Here is a 24,497-nt window from a genome sequence, read left to right on the forward strand (position 1 = left end):
ACTGAAGATTGTATTCTTAAAGGTACAAAATTTATAACAAATACCAAAAAGCAAAGATTAAAAATCTAGAGGTTAGACTCTCAAAAATATAATATTTTTAAAAAATCACAAAAAATTATAAAATATATATATGAAATGTGCTTTAAAAATAAGGTCTTTTTTTTGCAAAGTAGTAGTAGGTTATAAAAATGATAATTAAAGGAGTAATAAAGAACTTAAAATTTTTTTTTTATTTTTATTAAAAAAATATAATAGTAAAATATATCTAGGAATTTCTCTGGAACTGTTGAGGGCAATGTGGGGTCAGTTCATTTTCTGATAGTTTCTTGTTCCATCTTATACTTCTTCTCAAGGTCTATAGGCCCCTTCCAATGTAGTCAGTGCTAACTACAGGGTTTTAATCTGTTGCACCTGTCACTTCCAAAGTGGTTCCCTCTTTGTTTATTTTGGCTTCCTCTGTTTGCAAGTCTCTTCAGTGTCTAATTTCTGCCCTGACACAAGGAGGCGAAGGTGGTCACTTATTTAGGCTCATTTGCTCAGTCGTGCTGTGGGGAGGGAGGAACACTGCAAACAAATATCACTGGCGTGTGTGGGGAGTGCTTGCAGTGTCTGGGCCACACTGAGTTTGCCCCCGCTCATGGCGTGTGTGCTTTCCCAGTCTACACTGCTCAGGCTCCAGGTGTCTCTGCAGGGGAACTGTCTAAAGCGGGCCCTGGGTTGCATGCCCTTCCAAGGTCTAAGCTGCTCAGGTTCAGGTTCTCAGGTACTCTGCAAAGGCACAGACTCAGTTGGGCCTGAGTTTTGTGCCCTTCCCATGTTTGAGCAACTCAGGCAACCAGGTGCTTGGTGAGCACAGTCTCCCCAGTTGTGTGGTGCCTCTTGTTGCCTCCCCAGTTCCAGCTGCTCGGTTTCCTGGGTGCGCAGTGGGAGCGCCGTCTCAGGTGTGCCATGTATCACCTCTGGAGAGCTGATCTCTGACTGCAGCCCTCCTGGCAGATGTCAACCGTCCAGGATCCCAGGAAGACTTGGTTAGCAACTGGGAGCCTGCTCCCTGTTGGTAGACGATGCTGTCTCTGGGGCCAAGATGCCCCTTGCCTTCTGGCTCTGGCTGTTGCTTACCTGCCTCTGGTGGGGGATGGGCCAGTCCGCAGCTGGGTAACTCTCCCCTGGTATTAGCTCAATCATTTTCTATGAGCGGCCCAGCAGTGCCTTAGGTTAGAGTTTTTCATGGGAAAGTTCTCTCTCGCTCTCTCTTTTTTTTTTTTCCTCTCTCTTTTTGGATATCCTACAGTTTGGGTTGCTATATATATATATATATATATATATATATATATATATGTATGTATGTATGTATATGGGATAGACGGAGAAGGCAATGGCACCCCACTCCAGTATTCTTGCCTGGAAACCCCCATGGACGGAGAAGCCTGGTAGGCTGCAGTCCATGGGGGTAGCTAAGGATCAGACAGACACGACTGAGCGACTTTACTTTCACTTTTCACTTTCATGCATTGGAGAAGGAAATGGCAACCCACTCCAGTGTTCCTTCCTGGAGAATCCCAGGGATGGGGGAGCCTGGTGGGCTGCCATCTATGGAATCACACAGAGTCAGACACGACTGAAGCGACTTAGTAGCAGCAGCAGCATACGGGGTAGATGGTAGTTTGTCTGTTCCCTCCAGTTAAAAGTTGTTCATAATATTAATATACCTAGCAAACAATTTATTTTCATCTGGTCTGTGAGTTAAGAATGTTTTTATATTTTTTAAGTGTCTTTTTAAAAAAAAATTGCATGTGCCACAAAAGCTTAAAGTATTTATTTTTTGGCCCTTAATAACAACAAAAACAGTTTTCCAGAAGCTGATTTTAGAGTATTTTTTTTAATGTGGCATGAAAATGTAAGTCAGTGTTCTAGAGCCATTAAAACCATTTGAATCTAGACTAGTTGGGTTCAAATGTCATTGCCACTACCCACGACTTACATGAAATTGAAAGTTGCTCTGGGCCTCAGTTAACTTATCTGTAGAATTGAAATATTGAAAACAATTATCTCATAGGGTTGTTGTAATTATTAAATGTGCTAATATATGCAAACAACAAATGAATGGAATGAAGTAAGACTAGAAAAGTTTATGTTGATCATTGCATTGTGTTGTTCTTTAAAGCAATACATAACACTAAAGATAAAAGAAAATTTCATATAGCTCAAAAAATTTAAAGCAAATGTTAATGTAATTAAAAGCAAAGATTGTATAATAGACATCATTGGAAATTTTATCCCATTTCTCTCAGCAGTTTCCAGAATAAGCAGACAAAACTTAGCTAGGATAAAAGTGTGTTCATTATGATTTACCAACTTTACTTAGTTGACATATATAGCATACAACACTCAATAACAGCAAAGCAATATTTTTTTCCCTTCCCAGTATATACCAAATAGCTGCTAAAATGGACCATATGCTGGCAAATAAAGCAAGCCTCAAAATTTTTCAAAGAAATGAAATTATACAAACTATATTCTCTAATCATAATAGAATTAAACTAGGAACAATAAAGATAACAAATTTCATTTATTACTAAACTTTATTCGAATGGATATAGATATATGTATGGCTGAGTGCCTTTGCAGTCCACTTGAAACTATCACCACATTGTTAATCTGCCATACTCTAATAAACAATAGTTTAAGAAAAATAAATTATTGAGCAAATTTACATTGAATATTGACAAAAGAAGAAATTTAAAATATAATTAGTCTTAATATTAATAAAAGTAAATTACTTCTGTAATTTACAAACTTCCCAAATATAAAATCCAGTGCAAGTTGTATTTGTGGTGAACTATTCACTTCCAATTTTTTAAAACTCTGTAGAAGTCCAGTTTTTGAATGTTCATGACATCCAGTCCCATCACTTCATGGAAAATAGATGGGGAAACAGTGACAGATTTTATTTTCTTGGGCTCCAAGATCACTCAGATGGTGATTGTAGCCATGAAATTAAAAGATACTTGCTCCTTGGAAGAAAAGCTATGACAAATCTAGACAGCATATTAAAAAGCAGAGACATTACTTTGCCAACAAAGGTCCTTCTCATCAAGGCTATGTTTTTTCCAGTAGTCATGTATGAATGTGAGAGTTGGACTATAAAGAAAGGTGAGAGCCAAAAAATTGATGCTTTTGAACTGTGGTGTTGGAGAAGACTCTTGAGAGTCCCTTGGACTGCAAGGAGATCCAAACAGTCAATCCTAAAGGAAATCAATCCTGAGTATTCATTGGAAGGGATGATGTTGAAGCTGAAACTCCAATACTTTGACTACCTGATGTGAAGAACTGACTCCTTGGAAAAGACCCTGATGCTGGGAAAGACTGAAGGAGGGAGGAGAAGGGGACAATAGAGGATGAAGTGGTTGGATGACATCACAGACTTGATGGACATGAGTTTGAGCAAGCTCCAGGAGTTGGTGATGGACGGGGAAGCCTGGTGTGCCACAGTCCATGGGGTCACAAAGAGTTGGGCACAACTGAATGAACTGAACTGAGAAGTCCAGTAAAATTCTGATACCAAATGTTAAAACAATATAACAAAAGTAAGTTTGCTTATCTATATGCTTTTTTATATAGATGCAAATATTTCTTAAAAATAGGAAATTGAATCTACAGACCCTAGAAAGATTTCATAAATAGTGGGGTTTATCTCACTGACCCAAGGCTTGTTCAGCATTTGAACATCAGTAACTCGGATTCACCTCATTAACAGAGTAAAAGAAAAAAAAAAGGTATGATTATTTCACTTGATACAAAATGAATAATAATAAAAATCAATGCTCAATAGTGACTAAAGAAACAAACTGAGAATACGATGGAACTTCCTTAGTTTGGTAAACTCTACTAACACTATTTACTAAACTAAAAACTATCTACCTATTAAAAACCTACAGGGTTCATGATGAACAATTAAATGGTTACTCCGTTAGATAGTGAGCAAGACAGAGATGGTAACTATGAACTATGGTCTTAATTTTATTTGCAGAGGGTAGAGATGACACATCTTACTATAATTCTAATTTCCATTTACAGCATTTTCATTTCCTATTTTGGCAATTTATCCTTAACACTTTCCCAGGCTTTCTTCTTCTTCTTCTTTTTTTTGGAGTATTTGTTGTGTAGTCCTTAAGTTGTATCTGACTCTTTGTGACCCCATGAAGTGGAGCACACCAGATTTCCCTGTTTTTCACCATCTTCCAGAGTTTGCTTAAACTCATGTCCATTGAGTCAATGATACCATCCTACCATTTCATCATATGTCGTCCCCTTCTCCAGCCTCAGGGTCTTTTCCAATGAGTCAGCTCTTTGCATCAGGTGGCCAAAGTATTGTAGTTTCAGCTTCAGTATGTGTCCTTCCAATGAATATTCAGGGTTGATTTCCTTTAGGGTTGATTGGTTTGATCTCTTTGTCGTCCAGTTTACTCTCAAGAGTCTTCTCCAGCATCAATTCTTTAGAATTCAGCCTTTTTAATGAATGATCTCTCACACTGTACATGACTACTGGAAAATCATAGCGTTGACTAGCAGACTTGGTGGCAAAGTGGTATCTCTGGTTTTTTATATGCTGCGTAGGTTTGTCTTAGCTTTTCTTTAAGGAGCAAGCATCTTTAAATTTCAAGGCTGCATTCACCACCTGCCATGATTTGGAGCCCAAGAAAATAAAGTCTGTCATCATTTCCATTGTTTCCCCACCTATTTGCCATGAAGTGATGGGACCAGATGTCATGATCTTAGTTTTCTGAATGTTGAGCTTTAAGGCAAATTTTTCACTCTGCTCTTTCACTTTCATCAGGAGGCTCTTTTAATTTCGTGGTTGCAGTCACTGTATGCAGTGATTTTGGAGCCCAAGAAAACAAAATCTGTCACTGTTTCCACCTTTTTCACATCTATTTGCCATGAAATGATGGGACTAGATGCCATGATATTCTTTCTTTGAATGTTGAGGTTTAAGCCAGCTTTTTCATTCTCCTCTTTAACCCCTACTAAGAGGCTCTTGCATGAAACATTCCCTTGGTATCTCTAATTTTCTTTAAGAGATCTCTAGTCTCCCATTCTGTTGTTTTCTTCTATTTCTTTGCATTGATCACTGAGGAAGGCTTTCTTATCTCTTCTTCCTATTCTTTGGAACTCTGCATTCAGATGCTTATATCTTTCCTTTTCTCCTTTGCTTTTCACTTCTCTTCTTTTCACAGCTATTTGTAAGGCCTCCCCAGACAGCCATTTTGCTTTTTTGCATTTCTTTTCCATGGGGATGGTCTTGATCCCTGTCTCCTGTACAATGTCACAAACCTCTGTCCATAGTTCATCAGGCACTTTATCAGATCTAGTCCCTTAAATCTATTTCTCACTTCCACTGTATAATCATAAGGGATTTGATTTAGGTCATACCTGAATGGTCTAGTGGTTTTACCTGAATTCTTCAACTTAAGTCTGAATTTGGCAATAAGGAGTTCATGATCTGAGCCACAGTCAGCTCCTGGTCTTGTTTTTGCTGACTGTATAGAGCTTCTCCATCTTTGGCTGCAAAGAATATAATCAATCTGATTTCGGTGTTGACCATCTCGTGATGGCCATGTGTAGAGTCTTCTCTTGTGTTGTTGGAAGAGGGTGTTTGCCATGACCAGTGCATTCTCTTGGCAAAACTCTATTAGCCTTTGCCATGCTTCATTCCATACTCCAAGGCCAAATTTGCCCGTTACTCCAGGTGTTTCTTGACTTCCTACTTTTGCATTCCAGTCCCCTATAATGAAAAGAACATCTTTTTTGGGTATTAGTTCTAAAAAGTCTTGTAGGTCTTCATAGAACCATTCAACTTCAGCTTCTTCAGCGTTACTGGTTGGGGCATAGGCTTAGATTACCGTGATATTGAATGGCTTACCTTGCAAACGAACAGAGATCATTCTGTTGTTTTTGAGATTGCATCCAAGTACTACATATCAGACCCTTTTGTGGACAATGATGGCTACTCCATTTCTTCTAAGGGATTCCTGCCCACACTAGTAGATATAATGGTCATTGGAGTTAAATTCACCCATGCCAGTCCATCTTAGTTCTCTGATTCCTAGAATGTCAACATTCACTCTTGCCATCTCCTGTTTGACTACTTCCAATTTGCCTTGATTCATGGACCTGACATTCCAGGTTCCTATGCAACATTGCTCTTTACAGCATTGAACCTTGCTTCTATCACCAGTCACATCCACAGCTGGGTATTGTTTTTGCTTTGGCTTCATCCCTTAATTCTTTCTGCAGTTATTTCTCCACTGATCTCCAGTAGCATACTGGGCACCTGCCAACCCAGGGAGTTCCTCCTTCCGTATCCTATCATTTTGCCTTTTCATACTGTTCATGGGGTTCTCAAGGCAAGAATACTGAAGTGGTTTTCCCTTCCCTTCTCCAGTGGACCACATTCTGTCAACCTCTCCACCATGACCTGCCTGTCCTAGGTGGCCCCATACGACATGGCTTAGTTTCATTGAGTTAGACAAGGCTGTGGTCCGTGTGATCAGAATGGCCAGTTTTCTGTGATTATGGTTTCAGTGTGTCTGCCCTCTGATGCCCTCTTGCAACACCTACCATCTTACATGGATTGTTCTTACCTTGGATGTGGGGTATCTCCTCACGGCTACTCCAGCAAAGCTCAGCCATTGCCCCTTACCTTGGATGAGGGGTACCTCCACACAGCCACCCCTCCTGACCTTGAATGTAGAGTAGCTCCTCTCGGCCCTCCTGCACCTGCGCAGCCACCACTCTTAGGACATGGGGTTGCTCTTCTCAGCCCTCTTCCCTGATTTCAGGCCAAGGGAACATTTCATGCAAAGATGGGCTTGATAAAGGACAGAAATGGTATGGACCTAAAAACAGAAGATATTAAGAAGAGGTGGCAAGAATACACAGGAGAAGTGTACAAAAAAGAGCTTCACGATGCAGATAATCACCATGGTGTGATTACTGACCTAAAGCCAGATATCCTGGAATGTGAAGTCAAGTGGGCCTTAGGAAGCATCACTACAAGCAAAGCTAGTGGAGGTGATGGAATTCCAGTTGAGCTATTTCAAATCCTGAAAGATGATGCTGTGAAAGTGCTGCACTCAATACGCCAGAACATTTGGAAAACTCAGCAGTGGCCACAGGACTGTGAAAGGTCAGTTTTCATTCCAATCCCAAAGAAAGGCAATGCCAAAAAATGCTCAAACTACCACACAATCGCACTCATCTCACACTCTAGTAAAGTAATGCTCAAAATTCTCCAAGCCAGGCTTCAGCAGTATGTGAACCGTGAACTTCCAGATTTTCCAGCTGGTTTTAGAGAAGGCAGAAAAACCAGAGAACAAATTGCCAACATCCGCTGATCATTGAAAAAGCAAGAGTGTTCCAGAAAAACTTCTATTTCTGCTTTATTGACTATGCCAAAGCCTTTGACTGTGTGGATCACAATAAACTGGAAAATTCTGAAAGAGATGGGAATACCAGACCACCTGACCTGCCTCTTAAACCTGTATGCAGGTCAGGAAGCCACAGTTAGAACTGGACATGGAACAACAGACTGGTTCCAAATAGGAAAAGGAGTGCGTTGAGGCTGTATATTGTCACCCTGCTTATTTAACTTATATGCAGAGTACATCATGAGAACGCTGGGCTGGAAGAAACACAAGCTGGAGTCAAGATTGCCGGGAGAAATATGAATAACCTCAGATATGCAGATTGACACCACCCTTATGGCAGAAAGTGAAGAGGAACTGAAAAGCCTCTTGATGAAAGTGAAAGAGGAGAGTGAAAAAGTGGCTTAAAACTCAACATCCAGAAAATGAAGATCATGGCATCTGGTCCCATCACTTCACAGGAAATAGATGGGGAAACAGTGTCAGACTATTTTGGGGGGCTCCAAAATCACTGCAGATGGTGACTGCAGCCATGAAATTAAAAGAGGTTTACTCCTTGGAAGGAAAGTTATGACCAACCTAGATAGCATATTCAAAAGCAGAGACATTACTTTGCCAACAAAGGTCCGTCTAGTCAAGGCTATGGTTTTTCCAGTGGTCATGTATGGATATGAGAGTTGGACTGTGAAGAAAGCTGAGTGCCGAAGAATTGATGCTTTTGAACTGTGGTGTTGGAGAAGACTCTTGAGAGTCCCTTGGACTGCAAGGAGATCCAACCAGTCCATCCTAAAGGAGATCAGTCCTGAGTGTTCATTGGAAGAACTGATGCTGAAGCTGAAACTCCAATACTTTGGCCATCTCATGCGAAGAGTTGACTCATTGGAAAAGACCCTGATGCTGGGAGGGATTGGGGGCAGGAGGAGAAGGGGACAACAGAGGATGAGATGGTTGGATGGCATCACCAACTTGATGGACGTAAGTTTGGCTAAACTCCGGGAGTTGGTGATGGACAGGGAGGCCTGGTGTGCTGCCATTCATGGGGTCAAAAAGAGTCGGACACGACTTAGTGACTGAACTGAACTGAACTGAAGAGGCTCTTGAGTTCCTCTTCTCTCCGCCATTAGCGTGGTATCAAGTTGTTAATGATTCTCCCAGAAATCTTGATTTCAGCTTCTGAGTCATCCAGCCTGGCATTTTGCATGATGTACTCAATATATAAGTTAACAAGCAGGGTGACAGTATACAGCTTTGACATACTTCTTTCCCTATTTTGAACCAGTCTGTGGTTCCATGTTCAGTTCTGTTGCTTCTTGTCCTGCACATGGGTTTCTCAGAAGACAGGTAAGGTGCTCTGTTACTCCCATCTCTTTAAGAATTTTCCACAATTTGTTGTGATCCACACAGTCAAAGGCTTTATTGGAGTATAGTTTATACTATAGTTTATACTTCTTAATGTATAAGTTTCTGCTGTGCAACAAAGTGAATCAGTTACATATGCCTGTGTGTGTGTGTGTACTCAGTCACATTCAACCCTTTTGCAACCCCATGGACTGTTGCCCACCAGATTGCTCTGTCCATAGGATTTCCCAGGCAAGAATATTGGAATGGGTTACCATTTCCTTCTCCAGCAGATCTTCCTGACACAGGGATCAAACCCAGACATTCTGCATTACAAGCAAATTCTTTACCACTGAGCAGCCTGGGAAGACCACACCTATTAGAATGGCCAAAATCCATAAAACTGACAAAAACAAATAATGGTGAAAATATACAGCAACAGGAACACTCACTCATTGCTGAGAGAAATGGAAAATGGTATAACCATTTTGGAAGACATTTTGGCAATTTCTTACAAAGGTAAGTGGCTGACTTTATTTGGTTGGGGGGGTGGGCGGAGCTCCAAATTCACTGCAGATGGTGATTGCAGCCATGAACTTAAAAGACGCTTTCTCCTTGGAAGAAAAGCTAGGACCAACCTAGACAGCATATTCCCATCACTTCATGGCAAATAGATGGGGAAACAGTGGAAACAGTGGCTGACTTTATTTTTCTGGGCTCCAAAATCACTGCAGATGGTAATTGCAGCCATGAAATTAAAAGACGCTTACTCCTTGGAAGGAAAGTTATGACCAACCTAGATAGCATATTCAAAAGCAGAGACATTACTTTGCCAACAAAGGTCCATCTAGTCAAGGCTATGGTTTTTCCAGTGGTTATGTATGGATATGAGAGTTGGACTGTGAAGAAAGCTGAGCACCGAAGAATTGATGCTTTTGAACTGTGGTGTTGGAGAAGACTCTTGAGAGTCCCTTGGACTGCAAGGAGATCCAACCAGTCCACTCTAAAGAAGATCAGTCCTGGGTGTTCTTTGGAAGGAATGATGCTGAAGCTAAAACTGCAGTACTTTGGCCACCTCATGAGAAGAGTTGACTCATTGGAAAAGACTCTGATGCTGGGAGGGATTGGGGGCGGGAGGAGAAGGGGAGGACAGAGGATAAGATGGCTGGATGGCATCACCGACTCAATGGATTTGAGTTTGAGTGAACTCTGGGAGTTGGTGATGGACAGGGAGGTGCTGCGATTCATGGCGTCACAAAGAGTTGGCCATGACTGAGCGACTGAAAGGAACTGAACTGAACTATAAAGCTAAACTGCGTCTTACCACAGGATCCAGCAATTGCACCACCATGTGTTTACCGAATTGAGTTGAAAACGATGTCCACTCAAAACCTGCACATGTGTTTTTTATAGCAGCTTTATTCAAAATTGTCACAAACTGGAAGCCAACATTCACTGCCAACAAGTGAATGGATAAACAAACTGTGGCACATTTGGACAATGTGATATTAGTGACCTCTGTAAAGAAATGAGCTGTCAAGCCTTAAAAATATAGAGGAGTCTTGTGCTTATTGCTATTACCTGTGTCTATTGCTAAGAAAACTAGTCTGAAAGGCTATATATGATTCCAACTACATGACATTTTGGAAAAGGCAGCAATTCTATTCTAGGTGTATAATCAAAAGAAGCTTTTGAACATGAAACCGAATATATATCAAGATATTTATCTTTTCCATCATTAGTAAGATGTGCAGAAGTAAAAATGAACAAATATAGCAATATAGGACACATTGGTGAATGTCACAAACATTATATGGTGTGAAAAATGCATATACTTTGACTACATTGGTATAAAACATAAAAATAACTATTTTATGTATATATACAATGTAGTAAATCTATGAAAATCAAAATAGTGGATAACCATTAGAAGGAATAGGGCTTCAGGATTGCAGAGAGGCACCTTAAACTTCCAGCATGCTGGGCATTGTCATGTTGACCAGGATGGTGGTAACATGGTGTTTTCTTTATGGTTGTTTTTCAAATGAACATATATGTCTTCTACACTCTTTTTATGTAGTCTATATCTCACAATAAAATTAATGATAAAAGGATGGATGAAAGAAAAAAGAGGAGAGGTATGAGTCTATGTTTTCACAGCTTTTGACTGGAATGAGGAGATAAAACAGCAGCAATAGAGAAAGGCACAGAGAGAGAGAAATTTCTTTTCCTAAAGTTCAAAGAATCTGGAATAAATATCTAGCTTGCAATAATAATACGGGAAAAGAGAGGGAGAACATGTTTTGATCTCAGTTGATTTTAGTTTAAGAGTTCCATTTGTCTATCTACAAACATCTAAGAATCAAAATGCAAAGAGATAGAGTGGTGTTTTGAATGATGCCAGTGGCTCTAGCACTGGAGTCCGACTGGGGCTCTATTGGAGGAAAGATTAGTCCAAGGATCAAGCACCACACAGACTTTGTTCCACATTTTCCTCACCCAGAATCCTGCAAGTCCTTTGACATTGCATCCTAATCCAATGTCTGAAATAATAATCCAGTGTGCTGGAATAATTCTGAGATCAAGTGAAGAATAAGGATTGGATGTATTATAGGTGGAAATTTGGGAGAACTGGAGACAGGGTAGCAGTGGCTTTTGTTGTAAATGAAAGGAGGAACTAAAAAGGAAGAGGAAAAAAATTCCCCACTGGAACAACAAGGGAAAATGTAGTTCTTGTGGCCATATGGAAAGAGGTATATCAAATAAAATTTTGAAAAGCCTCCTGTACTTTCCGTTCTTATAAAATTGAAATATACTAGTCATTAGGCTGCCAGTAAGTTATAATAAATTTAGGAAATTTTAATGCAATACATTAGCTCAATTGAAAACAGAAGTGTCAATTTGACTTTAATAGATTGAATATTGAATATATATTCATCTACAAAGGAAAATTAGTGTAAACTTCATTTCTAAGTTGATGCACAAATTCAACCTCTGTTAAACTGGGCCAGCATATTTAATTCTCTTCTTCTGAAGAATTATATATGACAGTTTCTAAGGTGATTTGGGCCAGAAAAACTTCTTTTGATACTATATTTTGTATACTGAGGTTTAGTTCAGACAAGTTCAGTCGCTCAGTTCTCTCCGACTCTTTGCAACCCCATGGACTGCAGGACGCCAGGCCTCCCTGTCCATCACCAACTCCCGGAGTTTATCCAAACTCATGCCAGTTGAGCTGGTGATGCCATCCAACCATCTCATCCTCTGTCATCCCCTTCACCTCCCATCCTCAATCTTTCCCAGCATCAGGATCTTTTTAAATGAGTCAGTTTTTCACATCAGGTGGCCAAAGTGCTGGAGTTTCAGCTTCAACATCAGTCCTTCCAATGAATATTCAGAATTGATTTCCTTTAGGATGAACTGGTTGGATCTCCTTGCTGTCAAAGGAACTCTCAAGAGTGTTCTCCAACACCACAGTTCAAAAGCATCAATTTTTCAGCATTCAGCTTTCTTTATAGTTCAACTCTCACATCCATACATGACTACGGGAAAAAACATAGCCTTAACTAGATGGGCCTTTGTTGGCAAACTAATGTCTTTGCTTTTTAATATGCTCTCTAGGCTGGTCATAACTTTTTTTCCAAGGAGTAAGCATCTTTTAATTTCATGGCTGCAATCACCATCTGTAGTGATTTTGGAGCCCCAAAAAATAAAGTCTGACACTGTTTCCACTGTTTACCCATCTATTTGCGTCAAGTCATGGGAACAGATGCCATGATCTTAGTTTTCTGAATGTTGAGTTTTAAGACAACTTTTTCACTCTCCTCTTTCACTTTCATCAAGAGATTCTCTAGTTCCTCTTCGGTTTCTGCCATAAGGGTGGTATCATCTGCATATTTGAGGTTATTGATATTTCTCCCAGCAATCTTGACTCCAGCTTGTGCTTCAACCAGCTCAGCATTTCTCATGATGTGCTCTGCATATAAGTTAAATAAGCAGGGTGACAATATACAGCCTTGACATACTCCTTTTCCTATTTGGAACCAGTCTGTTGTTCCATGTCCAGTTCTAACTGTGGCTTCCTGACCTGCATACAGGTTTCTCAAGAGGCAGGTCAGGTGTGCCCATCTCTTTCAGGATTTTCCACAGTTTATTGTGATCCACACAATCAAAGGCTGTGGCATACTCAATAAAGCAGAAATGAATGTTTTTCTGGAACTCTCTTGCTTTTTCTATGATCCAGCAGATGTTGGCAATTTGATCTCTGGTTCCTCTGCCTTTTCTAAAACCAGCTTGGACATCTGGAAGTTCACGGTTCACGTATTGCTGAAGCCTGGCTTGGAGAATTTTGAGCATTACTTTACTAGCATGTGAGATGAGGGTAATTGTGCAGTAGTCTGAGCATTCTTTGGCATTGCTTTTCTTTGGGATTGGAATGAAAACTGACCTTTTCCAGTCCTGTGGCCACTGCTGAGTTTTCCAAATGTGCTGGCATATTGAGTGCAGCACTTTCACAGCATCATCTTTTAGGATTTATAATAGCTCAATTGGAATTCCATCACCTCCACCAGCTTTGCTTGTAGTGATGCTTCCTAAGGCCCACTTGACTTCACATTTCATGTTGTCTGACTCTAGGTGAGTGATCACACCATCATGATTATCTGGGTCTCTTAATATTTTTTTTCTTTGGAAATATATTTCTATGGTCTCTGCTCAACAACAAAGTCCTTTAGTGTAGGATCCAAGTAGCAAGGTGGTGCTTTTCTCTTACATGTTCATTTGGTCAGTAATTATTTATTGGGCTAAATTGCTAGGAACTTAAAAAGGTATAAAGATTCAAAGAAAAATAGGACTTGGTCATATATGTGGGTTAGATGATGGTTGGAGAAAGGGGGTTCATTAGAGATGAGCAGATGCTTAGAATATAATATAGTGAATCCAATAATGAAAGTAACATATGGGCTCTGAAAACTCAGATTAAGAGCATCTTGCCCAGGTTTGGAGGAGTACAAGTTAAGTCAGAAGAGTTTTCATAAGTAATCTTATTCTTAACAGGAGAATAAATTGTAGTAGTTAGAATCTGCAACAGGCAAAATGAAAAAGTATTCTAGATAAAAGAAGAACTTGAATAAGGTGAAATCAATGAAAAACACACAATGTGTATATAAAGGAAATATACTAGCTGTTCTTTGCTGATGACATACAAATATTAAGAAGGGAAATAGGATAATAAATTAGGTCATAGTTAGGTGGGGTCTTCATCTTACAGAGGTTCACACACAAAGTTAAAAATATTGGCCATTATTCTATAACCAGAAAATATGTTTTAAGCAGATATATGACCCAATCATGGCTGTGGGCTAGGTAAGTCATTCTGAGACCCATGTGGAGTACAGAGCTGATAAGAAGTATGATAACAGGGTAGATCAAGAGGGAGGCTTTAGATCAATCCATGGAAGAGGTGATGAAATCCTGAACTAAAGCAAAAATGATGGAATTAGAGATTCATGCAAATGAGTCAGGAATTACTGTTTCAAGTGCCAGAGAGCCAAATCCAAAATGCATAAGCAAAACAGGAACAAAAAGCCTGAGTATAAGCACAAATTAATAAGGGGTACTAATGATTACACCATCATGCATTGCTTTGGCTCCAAATCCCAAATATGCTTCCCCCAATTTAGCTCTATCTTCAGGCATATTTTTTTCTCTCTCATAGGCTCCAAAATCACTGTAGATGGTGAGTGTAGCCATGAAATTAAAAGAGGCTTGCTCCTTGGAAAAAAAAACTATGACAAGCCTAGACAACATATTAAAAAGCAAAGACATCACTTTGTCAATAAAGGTCCATAGAGCCAAAGCTATGATTTTTCCAGTAGTCATGTATGGATGTGAGAGTTGAACCATAAAGAAGGCTGAGCACTGAAGAAGTGATGCTTTTGAACTGTGATGCTGGAGAAGATTCTTGAGAGTCCCTTGGACTGCAAGGAGATCCAACCAGTCAATCCTAAAGGAAATCGATCCTGAATATTCATTGGAAGGACTGATGCTGAAGCTGAAACTCCAATCCTTTGGCCACCTGATGTGAAGAGCTGACTTCATTAGAAAACACCCTGATGCTGGGAAAGATTGAGGGCAGGAGGAGAAGGGGGTGACAGAGGTTGAGATGTTTGGATGGCATCACTGACTCGATGGATGTGAGTTTGAGCAAACTCCAGGAGATAGTGAAGGACAGGGAAGCCTGGCATGATGTAGTCCATGGGGTAGCAAAGTGTCAGATACGACTTAGTCTTTGAACAGCAACGATGTAGTGACAGAGCTCCACTCTCACAATCTTGCAATTCTAAACATATATAAAACAGGAGCTTCATTTTTATACCGAAATTTCACAAAACTCTTGAGATTTTCTTTGGTTATAAAAAAAAAAACCACAGATGCATCATTGAACAAATGACAGTGACTGAGTACAATGGTGAAGGACTTAAGGAAATCAGAAGAGATCCAGGTTTTCTAGTATGAAAGAAAATATATAGACAGAATATTTTTTAAAAAGCTATATGTAGGCATGAAGATGCAGTTCTGTTACCCCGAGTGGGATATCTCAATGAACATTCTAGAAAACTTTGGATACTGTTCATAAGATGGACTGGGCCTTTCCTCTAACCAAAACAGACAAACAAATAAACAACAACAACAAAAAAAAACATTGTTACTATTAATTTTTTAGAAAAAGAAAAGGTGTTTATAAAGAAATGAAAATTTATAAATTGCAAATAAGAGTCTGAATCTTAGCACTCTGGGTCTAAGATATAAATTTGAATATTATAAAAAATATGTATGGTTTAGATTTACACATAATTACCCAGGAAAACTGTGTAGAATGAGAAGCATGGTATATTGAAGATAAAAAACTGGTCTCTAATAATGATCATTATTGTACATAACTATATTCCTGGCTCTCCTCCTCTATTTTTTATTTCCTATAGCAACCTTTGAGCTCCAAATTCAGTGCAAAGAAATCTAGGCCTTAAAGACTAAGAATATTTCATAAGTTTAGACAAATTGTAAATGCAGCTTCAACAATTGAAACACAAGTTGTAGTTACCTGAGGCCACAATCTTTTTCTACCCACACTGAATAGCACCTGTTCAAAGAAGATAACATTGATAAAACTACTGTTTCTACAAGGTTTGCACACCCACAACATAAATACCAAAGCATTGACCTTCCTGCTTAAAGCATCTTTCTAAGCTATAAAATAGAGACCTGTCTACAGGATGATTCACATCAGTAATTCAATATAATCTGCTGGTCTCAAAATCTTTGACATATTTTCCATTTTTTGTTCTTTTCTTGCCCAGGTCAATATACTTACAGAAACACTAAGGCCTAAATTATTATCGAATTATTCAATTGTTGAAAAAGGAGAAAGAGTCTCAGTTAATCTAATTTGTCACAACTCATTAAGACACAGAAATACTAGTCTTCTGTTAAGAAGGAAAAAGTTGGGTACACATTAACACAGGAGTTAAAACTGCTTGCAGGATTTTTGATTACTTGATTCAATAAAATGAAATTGAATCAACAGCATCACCTCCTTTAACATGGATAGAGCCTACCAATGGTGCTTAGGCAGACAGACATAGACTACTCATTCAACAAAGTCATGACCAATTCTACTTATGAATGACACATTAGTGAAATACGACAGTAGTCATCTACAGACATAAACCCCAGAACTGTGAAAAATAACTTTGTGAATTCACATACCTTTTTCTAGTTTTATAACGAAAGTGTGGCTATCTAATATAAACTAATTTTCAACACTTCTCAATTCATTGGCTTTTAAGAATAATAGAGTCATAAACTGGGCTTCCTTGGTGGCTCAGTGGTAAAGAATCCACCAGCCAACATAGGAGATGCAAGTTTGATCCCTGGGTTGGGAAAATCCCCTAGAGAAGGAAATGGCAACCCACTCCAGTATTCTTGCTTGGGAAATCCCATGGACACAGGAGCCTGGTGGGCTACACTCCATGGGGTCACAAATAATTGGACGTGAGTCAGAGACTGAAGAGTTACAAATCACATGATTTTGTATTGCTTGTTTGCTTAGCATCCATGATGAAAGTGAAAAGTATAGGTGTTAGTCGTTCAGTTTTGACCCTATGGACTGTAGTCCATCAGGTTCCTCTCTCCATGGAATTTTCCAGGCAAGAATATTGGAGTGGGTAGCCATTCCATTCTTCAGGAGATCTTCCCAACCCAGGGATCAAACCCAGGTCTCCTACATTGCAGGCAGATTCTTTACCATCTGAGCCAACAACATCCATGATATGACAGAGGAAAAACTATGACCATACATATATATTGTTAATTTTTAAATGTTTTCCTCATAAAGCACAGAAGAATTACATTGAACACAGTCATTGGATTTACAATTTTTGAATGTTAACTGACTTTATCTAATTTTAATTGAAGAAAACATCTCTTTGTTTGGGGGATTGAGAACTTGTTCATTTTCCCTTGCCGCATTATATTCCTATCAAGGGTGCACTTTCACTCTCCCTGATACCATCTATTATTTGTATTCAGATGTGTAAAGGATATAAATCATACAATTTACATCCCCATGGACTTTCATGGCTCATATACTCATAAAAGCCAACATCACTTCAAGTATTGTTGGACATCCTCTCCTTTATCTGTGTGTATTATTTTTCTTTCCTACATAAACTTTACTGACTTAAGGGGAGTAAACAGATCCCTGAACTCTTGTTTCTTCTTACTTGGTTTCTTTTGTTCCATATCACTCATTATACATTTTCTCTTAATTAACAAGACGTATCCTTTAGGATTGTTTTTCTGTTTTCACTTCAGCATATTTCCATTAATTGTCAGCAATTACATATAAAAAGCCATACTAAATAACAAATATGAGCTTCCTAAAAGGGGAAGAAAAAAGCCAAAAATTTCTTTCACTCTAAAATCTCGGAAAATTTTATGGTATTCAAACTCATCCAGTGAAATAAACTCTGGAACTATATTTACTTTATAAACCAAGATAATGCAAAAGACAATAAACTTCTTGAGAGATTACTTCTTGTCTAAATTATACAGTATCCTTGCAAACTTCTTGTGATAGAGCATAGCATCTCTGCTTCATTTCCTTTATAGACATATAATCTTTAGTCTCCCTATGACTGATGACTTTCCTTGTATTCACTCTTCTAAAGTATACCTCAAGGTGATTTTCCCCATATAGCACTAGTCCTTCAAAGCTCTGTGAAATCAAGTTTCTTTAATCAAATGTGTTTGGAAAAGGTTGTATACACTTGAATATTCATAATGCACATTAGCATTCCAAGCACTTGATTCACATATTCATACCAATATGACCACCTGAACGCTTCTATAGACAAATGTTCTCACATTCAAAAATGTCCCACACTGACTCATGCTATCAAATGATATCCCAGAAAATGTCACCATCATTTAATCAATGAGCCAAGGCCAGAGGTTTGCTGTTATCCTTGATGTGTCCCTAAATCTCACTGTGGCAGGTAGAATTCTAAAATGTCCCAGATGACCCAGGCCCTTTTCAAATCTCCTTCCTGAGACTGTGGAAGAACCAGTTAGTATAATGAGATATTAGTTCCATGATTATGCTGTATTGTGTGGCACAGTTGACTGTGAGAAAGGGAGACCATCCTCACAAGGATAGGAACTTTGCGCCAAAAGTGATCTGAAGTGTAGAGGGACACTCCACAGGAGGGAGATTCTGTACTGTAGGTTTCAAAATACAGTTGTTACTTGGCAAGGAATTCAAGCACCTTCTGGTTGCTAAGAACAGTCCCCAACTGACAGGCAGTAAAATATGGGGCCTCAATTTTAGAACCCTGAGAAAAGTTGTTTTGCCAACAACTTGAGTGAGCTTGGAAGTGCATTTTCCCTAGAAACTCCAAATAAGAACTAAGAAATCCCTCATTTCAGCCTTGTGATTCCTAAATAAAATTTCCAGCCACAACATGCTGGACTTCTGACCTACAGAACTGTGAGCAAGCAAATGGGTATTAGGTTGTTAAATTGGTAATTTGTTATGCAATAGAAAACTAGCATACTCAAACCCCAACGCCACCAATTTCTGTTGATTCTATTCTGTACTTACAAATTTGTCTACTTTCCATCTCATTAACCACCATCCTGATCTAAGTCGCCATCTTTTCTCACCTAGACTTCAAATTTCCTGCTGACATATCCTCTTAACTGTCTATTCTTTACATAGAAACTAGGGGGTCTTTTTTAAAGACATAATTCTATTCTTATCAAACCTCCTCTGCTTTAAAACCTACAATTACTTCTCATTACTTTCAAAGCACAATTTTTTCAACAGATGTAGAAAATAAACTTATGGTTACTGAGAGACTCAATTCCTCTCTCAATTCCTTAGGGCTTCCTTGTAGCTCAGTCAGTAAAGAATTTCCCTGCAGTGCAGGAGACCTGGGTTCAATCCCTGGGTCGGAAAAATCCCCTGGAGAAGGAAATGGCAACTCACTCCAGTATCCTTGCCTGGAAAATCCCATGGACAGAGGAGCCTAGTGGGCTGCAGTCCATGGGGTTGCAAACAGTCTGGCACAACTGAGCAACTAACACTTTGATAAGAAGTCCGGACTTCCCAAGGAGGAGAGAGGGTCTGGGGCTCTTGAAGAGGAGATGGGGGTCTGAAACTCTCAAGGAGGAGGAAAGGACAAACGTCTTTTTTTTTTTCTCTCTCTACGTTCCTTAGTCTTAGTCACATAAAACGTTTTTTTCTTTAAGTCCGGAACTAATGACTACACAAAAAACAAGTCAGTTTAAACTCTATACTAAGGATTATATAACAACAATGTATCCTGTTTGAGGACAGTTTCTCACTCCTGAAAACTTTGTGACTAATCCTGTCATCTTAAAATGTAAATTGTGAGAGTGGGTCTGGCAAAATGTTTACAACCTTGAGACATTCTTTTGATTTATTATAATAACTAATTTAAAAAGTGAAAGAAATGGCAACCCACTCCAGTATTCTTGCCTGGAGAGTTCCATGGACAGAGGAGCCTGGAAGGTTCCCAGTCCATGGGATCGCAAGAGTTGGACACAAAGTAGTGACTAAACCACCACCACTGCCCCTGCTTAGACTAGCGAGGGGGCACTCTCCGTCCCCCTTCTGATGTCTATGTCAGAAGCTTTCTCAGTCCCTTTTCATTCTATAATAAAACTCTGCTACACAAAAGCTCTAGAGTGATCAAGCCTGGTCCCTGGTCCCAAAGCTATATCTTCAGAGATCACGACTCTGACATCATTCACCATAAGCTAGCATTTTTCATTTCTGTTCAACTCAGCCGCTCAGTCATGTCCAACTCTTTGTGACCCCATGGACTGCAGCACACCAGGCCTCCCTGTCCATCACCAGCTCCCGGAGTTTACCCAAACTCATGACCACCGAGTCGATGACACCATCCAACCATCTCACCCTCTGTCATCCCCTTCTCCCCCTGCCTTCAATCTTTCCCAGCATCAGGGTCTTTTCAAATGAGTCAGTTCCTTGCATCAGGTGGCCAAAGTGTTGGAATTTCAGCTTCAACATCAGTCCTTTCAATGAACATTCAGGATTGATTTCCTTTAGGATGGACTGGTTGGATCTCCTTGCAGTCCAAGGGACTCTCAAGAGTCTTCTCCCACACCACAGTTCAAAAGCATCAATTCTTCAGCTCTCAGCTTTCTTTATAGTCCAATTCTCACATCCATACATGACTACTGGAAAAACCATAGCCTTGAATAGATGGACCTTTGTTGGCAAAGTAATGTCTCTGCTTTTGAATATGCTGTCTAGGTTGGTCATAACTTTTCTTCCAAGGAGTAAGCATCTTTTTATTTCATGGCTGCAGGCACCATCTGCAGTGATTTTGGAGCTCCCCCGACTGCCCGCAAAAAAAGAAAAAAAAAAAGTCAGCCGCTGTTTCCACTGTTTCCCGTCTATTTGCCATGAAGTGATGGGACCAGATACAATGATCTTCGTTTTCTGAATGTTGAGCTTTAAGCCAAATTTTTCACTCTCCTCTTTCACTTTCATCAAGAGGCTCTTTAATTCTTCTTCACTTTCTGCCATAAGGGTGGTGTCATCTGCATATCTGAGGTTATTGATATTTCTCCCAGCAATCTTGATTCCAGCTTGTGCTTCATTCAGCCCAGTGTTTCTCATGATGTAATCTGCATCTAAGTTAAATCAGCAGGGTGACAATATACATCCTTGACATACTCCTTGTCGTATTTGGAACCAGTCTGTTGTTCCATGTCCAGTTCTAACTGTGCTTCCTGACCTGCATACAGGTTTCTCAAGTGGCAGGTCAGGTGGTCTGGTATTCCCATATCTTTCTGAATTTTCCACAGTTTTTGGTGATCCACACAGTCAAAGGCTTTGGCATAGTCAACAAAGCAGAAATAGATGTTTTTCTGGAACTCTCTTGCTTTTTCTATGATCCAGAGGATTTTCGCAATTTGATCTCTGGTTCCTCTGCCTTTTCTAAAACCAGCTTGATCATGTGGAAGTTCATGGATCACTTACTGTTGAAGCCTGGCTTGGAGAATTTTGAGCATTACTTTACTAGTGTGTGAAATGAGTGTAATTGTGTGGTAGTTTGAGCATTCTTTGGCAATGTCAAAGTTATCATTATCAAGGGGAAAAGAAGAGCAGGGATAAATTGGGAAATTGGAATTGACATACACGCACACTATATATAAAATAGATAACTAATAACGACCTTCTATATAGCACAGGAAACTCTACTCGCTACTTTATAATGACTTATATTGGAAAGGAATCTAATAAACAGTGGATATATGTATATGCATAACTGATTCACTGTGCTGCACAGAAGAAACACAACATTGCAAATCAACTATGGGTCAATAAATTTAAGGTAAAAAAATCCTTAACTGAAACTCTGCCTATCTCTCCTACCATTACAGTGGTAATTTTTCTGTTCCAGAACCATGTTTCTTTCCATGTCCTATTCCCTTTCCCAGGGCACTCTGCTTTCTTCTTCAACCCCATGTCCCCCAACTAATCCTTGTGAATTATGAAGGAAACAATCTAAAGTTACATTCTCTGGGAAATTTTCTTTACCCACAGGTCATTATAGTCCCTCTTCATATATCATAGCCTGGAGAAAGGATAGGCTATCCACTCCAGTATTCTTGGGCTTCCCTCATGGCTCAGATGGGAAAGAATCCACCTGCAATGCAGGAGAACTGTGTTCGATCCCTGGGTTGGGAAGATCCCCTGGAGGAGGGCACGGAAACCCACTTCAGTATTCTTGCCTGGAGAATCCCATGGACAGAGAAGCCTGGCGGGTTACAGTCCATGGGGTCACAAAGAATCAGTTATGACTGAGTGACTAAGTACAGCACAGCACTTAGCCACATACCATACTTTTCTACCATAGAATTTAACAGAATTGTTTTCATGGAACTCAGTATTACTGTGATTCACTATACTGTCTTAGTTGATCTTTGAGTGAAACAATAACTTCAGAACTTCTAGAGTATTTTAACTGTCCTTTTCTTCAATCCTTCCTTCATATATTGCCAGAATGACCTTGCTAATGTGCAAATATTGAAACTTTCCTCTCTTTCATAAGCTGTTTAATACTTCCCCAAGGTACAGAAATTTTATGAAGAAAATATAGCACCAGGTATAAAATGAGATTTTCCTGGACTAACTCTGCCTATTAAAAACCAATAACCAAGTTTATAATTTTATCCCACATAAGGTTTATTGACTTGTGGGAATTAAGCAGTCCACTTTTTTTTATTGTGAATACCAACTTATTTCCATTAGTTCTAGCCATCCTATTTTATGTGTATCCTATAGAATATCTTTTGTGTGGTTTCTTCTAGTCAGTTTGAAGTATTTTGGCTCTTGCACCTCAATAGTTTGGAAATATTCTATTTCGATCTTGATCAGTGGTTATGCTAAAACTTTTCACACTCATTTAATATTATATTTTCTATCAAAATCTACCGTTAATCAGTCTTTGACTTCGCATTAAACAGGATCAGAGTCTTCTTGGGCCTTTAAATCCCCCACTCCACACTCATACCTGTACACATTTAGGCATATACATGTACTCCTGTGCTAAAACTACCAAGATGTTAGTTGTTAGTCATTGCCTTGTGTTGTTTTAATGCTATGCATCAGTAGTAGCTTAGACTTAACCACAGATTGGTTTTACAGTTCATTTGTTGCTGCTGTTGTCCACCACACTTCCAAGAATACATCATCCTCAGCCTTTGATTCAGTTTTCATTTTATTGGTGTGCATACTCATGTAATTATATCAAGTAAGGCCTGAGAGTGGGTAAACTCTGGAGACATATCTATTTTTCCATTTCACCCGAATGCTAATGTTTTCCTGGGCATGAGAAATGAGGTCCAATGTAATTTCTTGTTAGTGCTTTGATGATACAGCTTCACTGTGTTCTAACAACTAGTCTTAATGATCAGACATCTGATGCCAAAACTGATTTTTATTTTTTGTAGGTAACCTGATTTTCCTTTCTGAAAACTATTAGGAATATCTCCTTTTGTTTGTTGTGGCCTAATACTTCACTCACTTGCTCAGGACAATGTTCAACCTCCTTTTTCAAAAGCTGATGCCTTTTAATCTTTCTTCAGTCCTGGGAAATGTCTTCTATGATTTATTTGTTTCTTGTCTACCATTTTTCTCTGTTACTCCCTTCTGAAACTCCTCCTAGAGGTATGTTGAAACTTTTAGAGATTTCCTCCACTTCCCTTAACTTTCATGCCACACTGCCAACCTCTTTAACTTGTTCTGGGAGGTGCCTAGAGTTCAGTTTTCAATTAATAATTTACTCAGCATCTATAACTATTCCTTTTAGCCCTTCTTTCAAACCCTAATTTTAATGATCTTATTTTTTTTATCTCTAGGATCTCTAACTGTTCTTTTCTTGTAGACACACAATTTTAACATCGTCTATTCAGTGGATTGTCTTGGGAATAGCCCTAGTTGTCTCTCTCTTTCACTGCATTCTTCAAATAGTTCACGACACTGATTTAGTCGATATATCATTTTGAGAATACGCATTTCCCTTTTTGTGAATACTGATTTTGTTTACAGTAGCATGTCCCCTGTGACAATGTAGACAAGTTGAATATTCTATTGGAAAATTGAGACAATAGCTTATCTTCTGTTTTGGAGATCGCTTCCTTCTGGGACACTGAGTGTCTGGGCAGTGAATCCAAATGCTCAGACTCCGTGTTTCACCTCATGAGAAAACAGTTCATCTTAACGATTGGAGCCTGGGTATGGGAGGGATCTTATCTGTGCTCTCCACATGAATATATACAGTTCAATATCCTTGTCCTAAGACTATCCTCTTTCTTTTAAGATCACTGTCCTTAAGACATGAATGAACTGCACCTAAAGCCACAGAAATCCTCCTACGTAGACATTCATTTATGAATTTAGGGCCATGATTTCCTTCATCAATCCATATATGACTATCTTCAAATGGTTTCAACATTTGTGGTCCAGAGACTTTCTTGCAATCTCACTAGGGATTTAGTCTTCATAAAATACATGTTTTCTTTTTAAACCAAGGGACTTAGGTAGCTAGGAAGGTAGGTTTACATTCCCAGTGTATGCTGTTGATAATGATCTATCTCTTTAAAATGGGGGAC

Source organism: Bos javanicus, chromosome 2 (genome assembly GCF_032452875.1).
Source record: "Bos javanicus breed banteng chromosome 2, ARS-OSU_banteng_1.0, whole genome shotgun sequence".
NCBI classification, from domain to species: domain Eukaryota; kingdom Metazoa; phylum Chordata; class Mammalia; order Artiodactyla; family Bovidae; genus Bos; species Bos javanicus.